At 38.8% G+C, this 14789-nt stretch overlaps 1 long non-coding RNA gene across 3 annotated transcripts in view; it reads right to left on the bottom strand.

Annotated features, from left to right (window-relative positions):
* The window catches only part of LOC122156370, a 389162-nt gene that overhangs the window by 204107 nt on the left and 170266 nt on the right, over nucleotides 1–14789 (bottom strand). The gene's annotated exons all lie outside the window — the stretch shown is intronic.

Raw genomic sequence — 14789 nt, 5'->3', positions numbered from 1 at the left:
GAAGTGCTAGTGGCAGTGCTGATAATGTGGTGGTAGCTATAAGCTACCCTCATAACCTGCCATATCTATGCAGAAGGCCTCAAAGTTTTAATCAGGCTGCTGCATGGTGTCACGGACACAAAACTGCACACACCTCACCAAAGTATATGTTAGACAATACGTTAATACTCCCATCTTCATGCCTGTAAGCATACTAAACACCTGACTATTTACATACACTCCCCCACATATATCCTTCTCCAGTTGTAAAAGAATATTCTCATCAATCACACTAATTTCTTCCTTCCTTTTCAAGTGCCGTTATGCACTATCCTGTGCCCTCCGTTATCCTCCTATTTGCAAAAGAAATAATTTCTGTAGTTACTGTCCATACAACTATTTTTCAGGTTCCCTTGCTATTTTTCCCCTGGGAAGCAAGAATATCAGTGCAGTGTGCTGGTATTAGCAAGGCCATGTAACTAGATGGACTCCTTCGTGCTGAAAAGTAGTCTCCTGAGATTTAAAGGAAGCTGTGCACATCTTCCTTCTGACATTTCTTTTTCTAAAGTAAAGGATTAGACTGAGGCCAAAAGTAAAGTACAAATAAAGCACTTGGGGTCATTGCTGCTGGTCAAAGCTGGTTCAGAGATGATTCTCTGGACAGCCTCTTCTGGATAGATCCTGCTGAAAATCAGTCCATAGACTGAAATGTTTAAATACTATTCAGAAGTTAAAACACCAGTGACAAACCCAGTTAGGTTTAAAGCCAGATTTCCATTGCAAAACACCCTGCATGCCATCCCTGCTGACAGGCGATGCTCGGCACCACTGTCAGCTACAGGGTACAAATGAAAGAGGAAGAAAGTAAATGCACTGCAAGTTTAAGACAGAGACACATACAGCTAGCTGTATGTTATTCTTCCTCATCCCCAGTCTTTGCCCTAAGACATTGCTCTGATTTTGCAGTACAGAAGAGAACTGGTCTTTGCACAGAAATCCACCCACGGGCTCTAACTCCAGAATACTTTGAGGTATCTTGTGCTTGGCCTCTTTAGTCATAGGCGCTGAACAAGACAGCCCTTTGATGAGGAAGCGGCACAGGGACCTTAATCGAGCTGTGGTTGTGATTCTGATAGCCTAGTAGCTCACTCTACAGAAACAGATGGATAGAGATGGAAATTGCAAGTGTTTTTTAGGGGAGTGGAGCTGGGAGAAGAGTGAAAGGATGCGATCTCCATGCTAGAAGGGTGGAAGAGAGAATCATTGCAAATCAGATGACATGGGTTGTAGGGAATACATTACGTGAGAAAAGGAAGATCTAGCTAGAAATAGCCAAGACGGATGCAAAAGGGAAAGCAAAGAATGTAGAACAATAAGAAAATTAGTTGAGATAAATCAGGTCTTGAAGGTGGTTGGGGGAAGAAAGCTTAAGCAGTCAGAAGACACTAAGAAAGTCAGACTTCACCTCACTAGCGCAGGATGGAGTGCTCTCCCTAAAGGGCAGCTAGATGAAAGCTTTGTTTCCTTCTCTGGTCACTATAAACTCTGTCTTAGCAATAAACTGAGTGCAAACTATTTTTGCGAGCTTTGCCAGCTTCTTTCCATACCACTGTCAAAACCTCCCTGAATTGCCACAAAGATATCCAAACAAAGTGTTTGTTAGAAAACTTAAATCTTCTCACCTTCTTTTAGTGACCCAGTACAGCTGTTAGAGGTAACAGGACATTACTGCTGCCCAATTGATACCGAGCACAGTGAAACAAGTCTGAAGCAGGTAGCGAATTTCTCTATGGTCCACTGAAAAGAAATTGCTACCGACAAAAACGCCTTGGAGGCACTCCTAACAAAGGAGGTCAGGGAGAAAGACACTGAAAGGCAAGACACTAAGAGAGCACAAGCACCCGAAGCCCTCCCTTTGCTTCTAGTGGAACTTGTTACATGATCCCATGCTGCTCTGGGAGACGAGACATACATCTGCTCAAGACTCATTCGATGATTCCTACAAGTAAGCCAGGACCTCTATCTGAAGAAATGGTCAGTTCAAGTCACAGCCAGTGCCTGCTGCTGGCAGAGGTAGGGGACATTGCACACGTTGGCAGCCCTGCTGCAGCTCTCACATGGGTAAAAATGTATTTCTCGCACACTGACAAGTTCTGTCCCCTCAATGGAACCTTTGCAGGAGACACTCCCAGATCAGTTACAGGTTTTAATTATGAGATGACAGTACCAATGGCTGGCTTTGCTTGAACTTGCATGTGTCACTGAAGCCGATGGGAAATATGTAAGAAAGAGACCCAGTTTAATTAGCCTGAATATTTTACAATGATTATTTTCTCCAAGCAAACCCTCCCACATCTTATTTGTCATCTGTCAGGTCGCTGTTCTTATCCACCACAATCTCTCCTTGCCTTTCAGTGTCATAAAAAACCAGTGGCAAAAATGACAGACAGATGCAAACAAGATTTTGGTAATTACAGCACTGTGGCTGGTGGTTGTTTGAACATCGTTTTATTTCTTCCAATCAAACAAGTCCTTGGACTTCACAGCCCTGGAGCTTCAGACAGGGGTGAAGCTGATTATATTATGACATTACAGCGCAGACTGGCAGATCAGACAAAGTGGATTTTGCTCAGTAATTAAACTGTAGTATCTTTCGTCTAAAGTCCAGGGCAGGATTAATCGAAAGGTAGCTCTTTATCATTGCGATTAGTGCTGGGATTTGAAGAGTGAGTCCACAGATTTCTGATTTGATATCTAGTCCTGGGTACCAGCTTATCAGTGGCTCCACATCTGTCTGACTTGTAAAAATAGCATGAGGTCAAGATGCATTCGCCAAGTTGCACCATTCCCTTTATTTTATTTTTAGCTGGAAGGATTTCAGATTGATTTAAATATTCTGTGTCTTTCTGTGGCAGTATGAAGATTATTATTTAAGAGCTGTTAGCATACAGCTCCCTTCATCCTAAACTGCACCATAACTATTTGGAAGACTACATTTTCTCCGTAGCTTCACTGTTATCCCTCAGGGTCCAAAAACATCCACCTGATCTTAGGAAAAAGTAGCTTCATAACTGCTCTAAGGTGGTCTAGCAAATGAAGTTTAAAGAGTGTCAAGTTTTCTGCTGGATGAAAACACAAGCTGAAGACCTTGTTTCTGTGTCACCATTATATAAAATTCCTAGCATCAAGTGCCAGCTGATGCATTTGTTTGTTTGTTTTCATTTTATGTTTCAAGTTTCCAAAGCTCTTATTTCTCCTTTTAACTTTAATAAACACAGAGATGAAAAATCTGGCTCTGCATAGCCAGACATCTTCCTAATGCTGCTGGCTGGGGAAGCAGCACTCCTGGCATACGCCCTAATTTACTCACAGGAGATTATCTACAGGTGGAAGGCAGGGAAAAGAACTGGATCCCTCTTTGGATTTTCTCCCGTAAGGAACTGTTCTATTTAGGAAATGGAAAAAAATTAAATGTAAAAGAAACAAAAGTGCTACTTCTCCCTCCCATCTGCAAAACAGTCAGGATCTGACTTCAAATTCCGGACATAATCTCCACCTAAAGCCTGCTGCAGAACACACTGTTTCTGGCTAGATCCAAGGGGGTCTCCCCAGTAGGAATGCCAAAAGTTTGAAAAAGAGTATGGAGGGTGACTTGTATTTGCCCTTAGAAACTGATACGCATTTTTAGGTTCTTTTCAAAAAGTTTTCAAGCCATGTCAGCTAAAGAAACTGGTGAGTCACAGGCATTATTACTAAGTTCCAACTTTTTCCCCAACAAAGGCTAATTAAAATATATATGTGTGTGTGTGAAAAATTCAATCTATTTGCAGCTGAATGGGTGCTTTTTTTTTTTTTTTTTTTGTTTTGCAAAAAATTTCTTTTACTGACAGCATTACGATTTTTTTTTTAAATGCAAAACTGTCAGCTGAATATCAGAAATATTCTCTCTGACAGTCAATTTTTCAGCAGAATTCAAGATCTTCAGCATTTAAAAATGAAAGAGCAAAGGAAAGAAGGAAAGAAAAGAGGAAAGGGAAGGGAGAAAGGAAAGGGGAAAAGGAAAAGGAAAGGGGAAAAGGAAAAGGAAAAGGAAAAGGAAAAGGAAAAGGAAAAGGAAAAGGAAAAGGAAAAGGAAAAGGAAAAGGAAAAGGAAAAGGAAAAGGAAAAGGAAAAGGATGGAGAAAGGGGAAACAGGAAAGGAGAAAGGAGAGAGGAGAGAGGGAAAAGGGAAAAGGAAAGAATCTCACTTTCTACAGATTTGTCATCCACAGAACAGGTACTGTGCCTACCACAGTCTGCATGATTCAAAGCTGCCTTGGAATAGCTTGGCCCATCTCTACAACAGGATTATCTCCAAAATGTCCTTTGACATTTTGCCTATAGCAATGTCTCCTCTCATTTGTATGAATCTCTGATGTAGATTATGAAGACCTAAAGCAGGGCAACCTCTTAATTTCTACTCAAACATTTACTACAAACAGACCCTAATTCTGTTTGGGAACTGGGGCAGTACTACAATCCAAATAACAAACTAAACAATTCCCTAGGCAAATGAACTATTTTATTTGAAGTTTTATTGTTATTGTTATTTTTGTAATGGAATTTGGAGAGAAAAAAATTCATAAACATTCATTTTAAATTTTGAGAGCTATTTCATAGCTTTCAAAGCCACAAAAGACCCTCAGTATCTTGCAGTACAGTTTTCATCCAGCAATTCCTATAGCAAGCCTAACAGCTAGAGTCTGAATGGGCAGATACCTTTTACCAATACATAGTCCCCATTTAAAGAATTAAACCAGCACGATATAACAAAATAATGCTTTTGACATTTATTTGAACTAGTACTTTCACTGCCCAAGTACTTGTGAGTACAGAGAGAAAAAGAAACCCAGCCAAGGAAACAGGCAGAAAACACCATTCAAATGAATGACGATAGTGCACCTCTTGGTCAACTAATAAAAACACTGATAAGTAACACAAATATTATGGACACAGGCACAGACAGAACATAATTTAAGCAATCTTTGTTTAAATGGCTAGCAAAATATGCAGTAAAACCCCACTGCTGTCATTCTTTATAGAGGTGTGAAGGTGTGAATTTTATTCCAGGTCATGCTGCTGATACTCAACTTGCACAGGGATTTCAGTGCTGGTATTCAGACCATGAAACTATTTTTCAGACCAAAACCAAAATGAAGTGCAAATGAGATCCACCAATGCTGATCTCATACTGTTTCCCTTCCGTCTTTCACCATTCTCCCCCTGAAAATTCTAAACATGTTATTAAAATTTTTTTAACCCATCTAATAAGTATCAGGCTTTATATTTATATTTATATCTTTTTTTTTCTCATTTCTAAGTCTCTGCGTTATGCTTTGATCATGATTCAGTGTCTTCTTTCCAATCATGAGGACTAGAAACTTTCACAAGAAAAACTGAGGTTCTTGACATTATCTGTTTACTTCAAGAGTGGAATTTTTAAGGAAAACACCAGGTCTTATGACACTTTCATTAAAACTGCAACCATTGCCAGCAAAGCAAAATATTAATGTAGATGTGCACATCCCTCTGGATCTCACATTATGCATAAACACTGAAATTCCACTAATAGAGCTTTGTAGCTGAGCTGCTCTGAAGAAAAGTTGGTGCTGTAACGTACCCATGATTTCACAGAGCTCTCCATCAGTGCTTCCCAAAACATAGGAACAGACCCTAAAATGCTGAATCCTGGCTTTGGGACACAGTGGAAAATCTTGTATTACTATAAGTCAAAACAAATAAGATTTGTCCCAGTGTACATAGATCCAGAATTCACGTTATATTTTACAGAGTTCCTAAAGAAACAGAAATTGCTACTACCAACTGCTAGGAGAAGGGGAGAATACATGCTTCATTGAATGCTGTTGCTCTTTGAAATTAAATGGCAACTGAAGGATTGTTAAATCCACACTTGAGAGGAAGAGAAATTCCCAGACATCAAAACCAGAAGTAACTGCATATGTTCCCCAAACTCAGAAGATGCTGTCAGCACCTAGTTTCTAGGCCATATGTTATTCAGAGGAATAAAATCGATCCATAAACCTAACCACGAAGTTACCATGAAGGCTGTAGTTGTGATACACTGATTAAGAATCTGTTTCTCTCAATTAGAGACATCACCATAACTACCTTCAGCTGAGTTACTCGCAGTCTTCTAATGTACTCAACCCCAAATGATATTTAATATAGTATACTAAGCATGTCAAGCATACTTTCCATTAATAACGCTTTGCACTTCTATTTTGCTTTTTATCCCAGGAGCCCAAAGCACTCTGTGATCATGAATTAATCAAAGTTACTAAACCTTCTGCATCAGAAATAGTTGGCCAGAGTCTACACCATGACCCAAGGACAATAGGGGATGTGAACCTGAGTGTTTTTATCTTCTCTCCTGAATACTGACCAGAAAATAAATCATTAAGTCTCAAAATTAATGGACAGAGTCTTCACCAAATTCACTGAATACTGTGTACAATCAAAATACATTTCACAGTGTAAGCAAAGACCATAAACTTTGTCTTTATCAAGGTAGAGCAAATGTAACTGTCCAGTATGGAACACGAACACATCAGAGAAGAAGATAAACAAACTGATCTTAGTAATCTCTTTTCTGCAGGTCTGGTTCTAGGTGAAGTTTCACAAAGCAAAATCCTTCAGACCTGATCAACAAAATACAGGTTTCTGCAGAAAGTATCTATAGATTGCTTTCTGGAAAAGGTTAAGAAACAGTTGGCAGTATTTAAGAGCTCCTCAGATTTCAACACTGAAGAAATCTATCCTTTCAAGTTCCTTTAAATAGAGCATAAAAGCCTGAAGTATCTTGCTAGCTCTGATTTGGACTCTACTTGGGTAAAATACTTACAGAAGTCAATGGGAGGTTTGCTGGGATAAGGGCAGAGGAGAAAGTTTCTGAAAGTCATTATGCTTATCTTCATGATAGAAAATAGTTGTAGAAGAGTACTACTACAGGAAATAGAAGAAAAAGATTCATACTTCACAGTGTTGCTTCTAATAAGGATTGCATCTTAAAAAAGAAAAAAAATAAAATTATAACCTGATGTCTTAAAACATACAGTATACTCCTTTGAGTAACTTCAGATAATATGTATTTTTCCTTTATACTAGAGAATTTAATAAACTGCAGATATTTAGAACATCTTCCTAACCTGCACAAACTACAATAACATGGACTTAAATTCTCACTTTTTAAAAACATCTGTTATACAGACACTATGATTAATACAGAAGTTACAACACAATTTAACTTCCAGATTTTTTTTGTCTACCAATACTAAGCACGACTGCATACCAATCTGAGAATTCAAGTCATATTCATACCACTCAGCACAAGTGTGTCAGCTAAGTTAAACTGTATACTAATTATTCTTAACTGTCCATCACGCCCACTGCATGTATTATACACAGAATGATTATTTATAGGTAAAAATCCTGGCCTAAAATGCCAGAGGATCACCAATGTAATCAAGTAATCATTAATGAAATCAATGGGTCTACATCTATCATCTGTATTTTCACCTCTAATAGCTTCTAGAAAAAGGATTTTTCCTGAACCATCACATGGTAGCACTGTCATCGCTAAATCATGTGCCAGAGGTGGTTACAAATATGCAGAGTTTTATTTTTAGGGCTCAAATCATTTGCTTAAACGTAGCTTTCAAGCGCCACTGCAAAAGCCTTACAGCTTCAACATATTTGGACACAGCTAGCAAATATGACTTCTGAGATTCCTGGCTTTTGGGAAAAGCAGCAAGAGGTCAGAAGATGCATCAAGTTGTACCAAATATCTGTGTTTAAGCAAATGCACTGAGTACTTACTGTACAGACAGCTAGTGCATGTGTATTTAAGCTGTACCTTTCCATCTGTTCTTCAGACCGTCTTAATCTCAGCACAAATGTAAGAAAATCAAATTCCTTCTGTTTCTGGCCAAACACACACAAAATTAGATATTAATGAGAAACTGCTCGTGGAATTCCCCTTTATGCTCTCCATGTCTCGGCTGAGGAAATTCATACTCTATCTCTGCAAAGTAAACTGGCTGTAACGCACAACATTTCTTCTGACTCTGGCAGAAACTGGAATTCTAAGGAAGAACATCAGTTTTATATTTTATATAAATACTGAGATCAGTCCTGACAGAAGTTCACAAACATAAGTCCTGACTGTGCAAATCAAGTCAAACTGCATTTCCCCTGACTCTTGAATTTTCCTTTCAAGATTATGAGATTGGATTTTATGGACTAGATGTACGCAAGCTTTCACACCAGCCAACTTAGCCTACTGATTTCAAATGTTCACCGAGATTTTCTAAGATGGTTATTGTTTGCTCTTGCTCTCACCTTGTGTCATCATGTACTACAAAATATACTGGGAAGACAAGCTGATGGGTAGAGCCTTTTCTCAAAAACCTCCTCTCTGTAAAGCTCATCCAGTGTGCTGTCAAATTCCAAATACAAATTTAAAAATACAGAGACTTATCTATATTTATTCAAGATCTCACAGAGATGGCAAATAGAACAGAGTTTTAAGATAAATAATATCCTCTGCTGTCTGATCTTCACTTCTCTAAAAAAAACCCCAAAACCCAGCACTGATAGAAGCATTCAAGCTGCAGCTGTATTCATATGACTCTACAGACTTTATTTTACTCATGCTTGCTTTTTTCACTGGCAGTAGTGGTGTTTTTAGATGGCTGTATTTTCCCCAGTATGTCCATTAAGAACAAGACTTTTGGTTCAGAGCACTGAAAGATCTGGTAGTGCAATGTGCACCCACAAAGGAGACATGGGTTTGGATTGAAAGCAACCTCAGGGACCTTGGTCAGTGAAGTACAGACATATCATAACCACACATTTATTGAAATGGGAGACTCCTCACGCAGAGTGTTACTGTTGAATTCTTGAGTGTTTTTCTTTCAGAGGCTTTGAATACTGTCTTTGAATTCAACAAGAAATCAAATTAGGACTCCTGGGTTCCATTTGCAGCTTGCCACTTACCCATGATAAGATATTTGGCAAATCATTTAAATAAATATGCTTCAGTTTACAGAGTAGAAATACTGCACATGGGTGTAGTAAGACTGATGAAAATTACTATAGCAGTATTATTAAAGTGCTTTCTCCCAGATTCTTAACATTCCTTATCAAAGGTTCTCTTAACTCTCTTTGCTTAATTTTAAAGCCAACTCATTTTCTTAAGAAACTCATCAGAAGACAAAATTCTTTAAACATTTTAAAATTTCCTTGCAGACGTTTGAAAAATATTTTAGAATAAGGCTAAATATGGTACCAGAAGATTTATGAAATGATTGCCTTCCAGTCCCAGGGGAGCTAGGCATAGCATGCTAGTATCTCTTTACATGTCTTTATTTGACTTCAGCTACAGTACTGGGTTCGTGTGAGAAAGGATAGCTGTTTCCTTCTCCATCACCTCACTCCTGCCACAGAAGCCATTCTGTTTCATTCAGTTTGCTCTGTGCTTGGGCTCTGCTAAGCAAATATTGGTTCATATAACTTTTCCAAACCAGTAACATTATCTTAAATTCAGTCTTTTAATGTACAAATTAATGTTCACCAAAACCCTGAGGACCAGATCTAGCAGATTAGAAGTACTAATTATTTAAGAGAGACCAATAATTCCTATAAAGCAAAATTTAGCAATAGTGTGTGGTACTCATGCTGAGACCAACTGACACAATCACTCAGCGCTAACGTTTACTCATACTGCATGCAAAAGTAGAAAGTAAATGAAAACTATTTAGGAGCTACTAAGAACTTTTACCTCTATACATAGTGTACCAAATAAGAGAAGTCTATCTTACCAGTACTATTCAGCAGCTTTGTTTGTGACATGAACAAAGGGAATGAGTGTACCCTCAGCATGTTTGCAGATGACAGCAAGCTGAGTGGTGCAATCAATGCAATGGAGGGAAGGGATGCCATTGAGACAGACCTCAGTAGGACTGAGGTGGGCCTGTGAGAGCCTTACCAGGTTCAACAAAGCCAAGAGCATGGTCCAGCTTCTGGGTAGGTACAATGCCAAGAATAAATACAGGATGGGAAACAGTGGATTGAGAACAGCCCTGTAGAGAAGGACCTAGGGATACCAGTGGATTAAAAGCTTGACATCAACCGACAACATGTGTTTGGAGCCCAGAAAAGCGACTGTGTCCCAGGCTGCACCAAAAGAAGCGTGGCTAGCAGAGAGAGGGAAGTGATTCCCTCTACTTTGCTCTCATGAGTTTTCACTTGCAGCTCTGAATCCTACTCTAGGACCTCCAGCATGCAGCTGTTGGAGAATGTCCAAAGGAGGCCATGAAGATACTCAAAGGACTGGAGCACCTCTCCCGTGAAGAGGGGCTCAGCAAGCTGGGCTTGTTCAGACTGGAGAAGAGAAGGCTCCAGGGAGACCTCACGGCATCCTTCCAGTATCTGCAGGAGTTCTACAAGAAGCTGGAGAGGGATCCTTTAACAGAATACAGTGATAGGACAGAAGGTAGTGGCTTTAAAATAAAAGGGCAGATTTAAATAAGACATTAAAAGAAATTCTTTATTTAGAGGGTTGAGAGGCACTGACTCAGGATGCCTAGAGAAGCTGTGGATGCCTCATCCCTGTTTAAAGCCAGACCGGATGAGGCTTTAGGTGACCTGCTCTAGTGGGAGGTAGGTTGTAACTAGAAGTTACAAAGTCCTTTCCAGTCCAGCCCAAACCTTTTCTGCAATTCTATGACTTTCTCAGAACATACAAAACAATTTTACAGACAGAATCAGAGAAGCCAAGCCTAAGATTTCTATAACAACTCCCTAATTTCAGTTACTTACCTCAAGGCACACACACAGAAGAATCTTGGTTAAGTTTTTAACTGCTTCATGCAGACTTTCTTTACAGTCTGCGAACAGAAGTAGGCATTTACACAAGAGTATTTTGGATACCTTTCACCGTGATAGGGTGAATCACACCTCTGAGTACCTACTACTCTCCAGCTAACTGCAACCGAAGTTGAAATAAGGAGATAAGATGGAAGTACCTGCACCATATGCAACTAAATGCTAGTGACCTCATTTTCAGAAGCTCTGAGCATTTCTGACTCTTAATGAAACCCATAAAAGCTACAAGTGCTTAGCCCTTACTTGAACCAAAGATGCTTAAAAGGGAGCTTTCCAGAGTTAAAACACAATAAATAGGAGATCATGTTGTGAATTCATTAACAGTTTGTTAATTCAAAACATTAACATCATAAGCACAGACTAGGAGCTTTACTACTCCTGCAGTCATTTTCTTTGTGATATCATCTCTCCAGTTACACATAATGTAATCTTCCGACTGGACATGAGGAAGTGAAACATACGATGCTCCACTACAAACACCATTATTTTAACCACAACAGGACCTTTGGTTGTACCTGACCAGGAAGACTTTCTGATTAGCTCTTTTATTGCGATAGCATGCATTATCATCATTTTTCAGCACACAGGATTGTCACTAAATGAGATTCTACAGTTTTCAGAGAAGTCGCATAGTTACTTTTTTTGCTCTTTGCAAGTATATTTTTTCTTCCTTTCCACTTCATAGGAAAAAAAAAAAAAAAAAAAAGAAATCTGATCTCCATAGATAGAAAATTAAGTACTGCTAGGATGGTCAGTATACCCAGTAGCCATGCAAACTGGCCTGGTAAATGAAAGCACTGAAATAGTTGCAACCAAAATAAGCAACAGAAGGTGGGAAAAGAAATGCATAATTACTCCAGCTAGAGTTTGATACATCAACTGGGGCAATACACTGTACACAGAACACACACTACAACTAGCAGTAACAATACTTTTGCATGCCTTACTATCTGTTTACTAAATCCCAGGTACCTGTGATATACCAAATTAGAAAGAGTTTAAATTAGCCTAGCTTCTGCCACAAAAATGTCAGTTTCATCAATCAGTTGTTCAAATCTCACTGGCAAGAAGATTGCTCAAAAACACAAGATAGTCAATTCAGTCATGAATATGATCAGTTTAAATTTACTCCATACTTTGCATGAGGTCTTCATGCTTGCTGGTAGTGCATGTTAGAAATAGTAGAGAGGAGCTGAAAGATAACACAAATTAACAGAATCACCCTTCTTTCTCATATGGCCACCCTGACCTTCAAGGATCAAGTTGCTAGACTAGTAGTGAGGAAGTGGCCACAAAGTAGTAGAGGCAAGGTCTTTGTGGCTGTCCTTTTCTTCCCCTTCACTAAGTGACTTTTCAGGGACTTTCCTGCATGTTAAGCATCTTTTTTGCATTGCTTAATATTGTTATTAATAATTCATATTTTTGTCTTTCTCCTCTCACTCTGACAATTTTTATTTTTAATCAATGGGCATGTGTCAAATTGCTTTGTTATTTATTTATAATGTAAGCCGACAAAAGAATGGGAAGTGTGGTATAAAGCTCAGAGAATGTTTCTCTCCTATCACTGATATTCTCAGTAATAACTCACTGTCTTGTTCTAATCAGTAGAGTCCAAAAGCTAATTTTGTCTCAAATAATGGAGGACATATTTAGCACAACTATGCAACTGCACGTCTCTCTTCTGTCTTCATGTTCGTGTACTGAAATAAAAGTTGAAAATGTACTTTTGTTTGTATGCAAGTACATTTTCTTTGGGAAAGAAAACAAGTAGAGCTCACAAAGATGTTACTAATGTACCAGACAAATGTATTACTCAGATCACTGTGTTCTGGTCCCCTAATATATCAACATTTTTACAAGCTGTTTATGGCAGAAATCAGTACCACTGTTTCCAGCTATCAAAAATCATACAAAATCACTAACTTGCCCAAGACTAGAGAAGAAGTCACTAGCACAAAATATGCTTCAAACAGCAGTCCACCTTGTCTTACGATGCATAGAGATTGGAAAACAAATATTTCCTCCCTGAACATGTGAAAAGAAAGCCATTGATTACAAATTGGCTTCCACATTATGTGCTTGGGATTTGAATCTTACATCCCTTTTATGCACACGGTTTACTTTGATTGTTATTTGAGTACTCATCTACTTACTCTCTAGAACTCTTATTTTCCCCAATTGTTTCACCAGCTGAATGCAATTCAGTGTGGTGACTGCTCCTGAGGCAGAAGTCAGCACTATCTGGCTGAGGGAACAGTTTGTTGGAGCTTGGGATTGTTTTCATCTGCAATGTTTGCATGCTGAACAGCACCACACAAGGGCAAGGGTAAGTCACTTAAGATAAAGTAACATATAAAATGAAGAAAAAAAAAAGATTAGTCACACTTCTTTTTTGTTTGTTTGTTTTTTAACGTATAGGATAGTGTCCATTTTAAGAAGGACATAGACTGAGGTTGTCTCCTTAGATTCCTGCCTGAAAAGCTCTTTCTTCCCATTTTCTTATGTAACCACTATGTGTGTTGGGTGCTCAGCTGGGACGCTGAACTTTTTATCTCAAAGTCTACTGAGAGGCTTGGAGCACTGAAGTAACATCCTTTTATATCACATGCCAGGCACAATGTAGTATCAGTAGATACTAGGTCCAGCAATTATCTATTACAGCTCTGAGAATCAACCAAGAGACACAGAACAGCAAAAATCTCAAAGCAACAATATGGGTTGGCCAGCAAATTTGAGAAGGTGAGTCAAAGAAAGCAAAGTAGGAGATGATGTTGTTGGAGCTGTAGTTTGAGGAGTGAGAGAAGAATTCATTTTTAGAATAAACTGCCATAGTCTACTTACACACATGGGCTTTTATTTTCAAGTTAGCTGATGTTTCATTCTGTCGTAATTAATCCACCATGGAAGGGAGAATTGCTTTGATGTCATCCTAGCTTTAATTCTTTCTTTGAGTGCCTTCTTCATCACGCACATCATGATGTGAATATGCATGGTTTTCAGAACAATGATTCTCCTTCCCAGGATACAAAGAATGCAAAAGCCTATTTCTTAGGAGCAAAGAGCAGTTGGTAGTCATATATTCTCCACCGTAAGCCTCTTTTTGATATGGTTAGTGGTGAATCTAGACCTCATCACGACCATAACAGAAGTGGACAGTTCACATATTTCTGCTGTCGACGCCACTAGGAAGTGAATTCCCCTTCTACAAAATAAGGGACAATTCAGACTCTAAGTGACAAAGAAAATCATAAACATTTAACACAGAGAATCTAGATGACTTCAAAATTGGAATACACGGCCCAGGGAGAGGAACTGAGCAGTCCAAAACTTGTGACACAGCTAAGGAATTAAATCCAAGAAACAAGCCTAACACTTCAGACCTCAGAAGGCTAGACAGTGTTTTCCTCACATACCTTACTCTCTCATGAGAATCTTACAGAATTAGTCTTGTTTCTATTTGTGTCACAAGTTAGGAATGGCACAGGATAGAGCAAAGGGTTCTTGTCTAGTATACTTCATAAATTCATGGATTTTACAAGGCCAGAGAGAAAACCCACTGGATGCAAAGACAAGCTGGGCTGCAAGACAATTAAAAGCACAGCAATTCTGAAATACAGACAGCATTCTGGAAAGTACCAGCTCTCCTGGGATATATAATAATGCCCGTTTCTGTTCATTTACTTCCCAAATCTGATTCAAGAACACAAGTGAAAGTGGGTACGTGTAGGAGTGGGATTTTCACAATATCCAGTACTGGCATATTTCAGCTTAAATGTATGGTAAACCTCACATTGAGTGCAGTGCAATCAAATAAAGGCATTGCCGATTTCTGAAAATCTTGAGCTAAAAACAAACATGAAAACAAA

The sequence above is a fragment of the Centrocercus urophasianus genome, unplaced genomic scaffold (assembly GCF_019232065.1).
Source record: "Centrocercus urophasianus isolate 14NV4802_14NV808 unplaced genomic scaffold, USGS_Curo_1.0 seq_12, whole genome shotgun sequence".
In the NCBI taxonomy this organism is placed as follows: domain Eukaryota; kingdom Metazoa; phylum Chordata; class Aves; order Galliformes; family Phasianidae; genus Centrocercus; species Centrocercus urophasianus.
This window is presented reverse-complemented; position numbering and strand designations above follow the sequence as displayed.